Raw genomic sequence first — 2,478 nt, forward strand, 5'->3', positions numbered from 1 at the left:
CTGGTGAGGGCTACTTTCTGCTTCAAGGATGGTGCCTTCTTTTTTTTTTTTTTTTTTTTTGTAACAGGCTTAATTCACTTTATTTTTCTTGTATAAAAAGCCTATGTTGTAGCCACAGCTGGAGCCTGGGTCCGCTGCACGGAGACTCTGGTGTGGGTCTTGACAAGGTGGTCAGTGAATTCCTGATAGGGAGACTTGGTAAACACAGTCTCCTTCCAGAGGTCAGGGGTCAGGTAGCTGTAGGTCTTAGAGATGGCATCAAAGGTGGCCTTGGCGAAGTTGCCCAGGGTGAGTGCAGCCCCGGGCTGAGGTGTAGTAGTCATCAATACCAGCCATCATGAGCAGCTTCTTGGGCACAGGCACTGAGACGATGCCAGTGCCCGTGGGTGCAGGGATGAGGTGCATCAGCACAGAGCTGCAGCGGCCTGTCACCTTGCAAGGGACAGTGTGGGGCTTGCCGATCTTGTTCCCCCAGTAGCCTCTGCGCACCGGGACAATGGAGAGTTTGGCCAGGATGATGGCCCCACGGATGGTGGTGGCCACCTCCTTGGAGCACCTAACACCCAGGCCGACATGGCCATTGTAGTCCCCGATAGCAACAAACGCCTTGAACCTGGTGCACTGGCCAGCACGGGTCTGCTTCTGCACAGGCATAATCTTCAAAACCTCGTCTTTGAGAGAGGCCCCCAAGAAAAAGTCAATGATCTCAGATTCCTTACTGGGCAGAGAGAAGAGGTAGATCTCCTCCAGGGACTTGATCTTCATGTCTTTGACCAAGCGGCCCAGCTTGGTGACGGGCATCCACTCCTTATCCTCGGCCTTGCCTCCACGAGCTCCGCAGCCTTGGCCCCGACCCCGACCCCGTCCACAGCCGCGACCCCGGCCCCGGATGCCACTGCCGAAACCTCCGCGGAAGCCACCACGGTTCCCCATCCCAGGGCCACCAGGGCCTCCGGGCCCCCCCGCTGCACCGGCGTCATCCGCCATTTGGTGTTTCCTCGGAGAAGGATGGTGCCTTCTTATTGCGTCCTCGTGTAAGGGGGAAGCAGTTTCCCTACAGCCTCTTTTATAAAGGCACTAATCCCATTTGTGAAGGCTCCATCCCTCTGACCCAATCACCTCCCAAAGCCCCTACGTTCTAATACCATCACCTTGAAGGTTAAGTTTCAACATACAAATTCTGGGGGAATACCAACATTCAGACCACAGCAGACACTGATCCCATCTTGAGGGTCCCACCCTTACAGCCTCATCGAAAATGAATTACCTCTTCAAGCCCCACCTCCAAATGCTATCATGGGGGGTTAATGCTTCGATGTAGGAATTGTGGGAGGACACAAACATTCTGCCCATAGCATCCTGGTAGGCTGGGAGGGTCTTAGCATCCAGCTTCCCAGCAGCTGCTCCTTCCTGGTCAGGTCCAGCCTCACCATATCAACTCCCTTCCTTGTGATGCTCCCTCCCTGGTGAGGAGTGTGATAGTCCTGGGGGCTGAATGGGAAGAGAGACGGAAGTACTTTCTAAGAAATCTAGAGCAGGGCTCTACTGTTCTATAAGAATGCATTGGCCAAAACCAAAACAAACAAACACAAAGCCCAACCACAACAACTACCAGAATGAAAAAATTGCACTTATAACTTAAAACTTTTTAAATAAAACTTTTAAAATTATTTAATAACTGTTACATCTAATTATGATATCTAGTATTAATTTTTTTTTCTGAGCAGTCTAACTCTGTTGCCCAGGCTGGAGTGTAGTGGTGCGATCTCTGCTCACTGCAACCTCTGCCTCCCAGGTTCAAGCAATTCTCATGCCTCAGCCCCCCAAGTAGCTGGGATTACAGGTGGGCACCACCACGCCCAGCTAATTTTAGTAATTTTACTAGAGATGGATTTTCACCGTGTTGGCCAGGCTGGTCTCGAACTCCTGGCCTCAAGCAATCCTTCTGCCTCGGCCTCCCAAAGTGCTGGGATTACAAGCATGAGCGCGTCTGTCCTGGTATTCATTTTTTAGAAAAATTTTCATATCATTTTAATTTTAAAAATTTAATCTTTATTTTATCAAGATATTTATCTTGACACCATCTGAAAAACTTACTTATGCATTGAACAAATTCTTATTTCTCTTTTGTATTCATTTCCCCTTCTTCTTTCCCTGGTGGTACAGAGCATTGTATAAAATTAGTTATTCGTTCACAAGGGTCATTTTATTGTAAATGATTTTATTTTCAATTTCTCTGTAGCACTATATTTGAAAACAGAATACTGAATTATACTGGAAATGGGTGTTGCTTCCTGTACTCTTGGGTTATGCAGAGTGGGAGGAGGAGAGGATCCCTGATGCTGGGGAAATAGCCAGGGCACCTGACATGGTGGTGATAGAGATTGTGTGTCTTGTACTCTGTGGCAGCCATCACACCATCAACTTGATTACCTCTGCATTCAGGGAGCTCACCCCACTGAAGAGGGCAAGAAGCTT

At 48.9% G+C, this 2,478-nt stretch overlaps 1 pseudogene; it reads right to left on the minus strand.

Moving 5' to 3' along the window:
• Positions 1-258: 258 nt before the first annotated feature.
• Positions 259-996, minus strand: LOC104672595 (annotated as a pseudogene).
• Between the last annotated feature and the right edge of the window lie 1,482 nt (positions 997-2,478).

The sequence above is a fragment of the Rhinopithecus roxellana genome, chromosome 4 (assembly GCF_007565055.1).
Source record: "Rhinopithecus roxellana isolate Shanxi Qingling chromosome 4, ASM756505v1, whole genome shotgun sequence".
NCBI classification, from domain to species: domain Eukaryota; kingdom Metazoa; phylum Chordata; class Mammalia; order Primates; family Cercopithecidae; genus Rhinopithecus; species Rhinopithecus roxellana.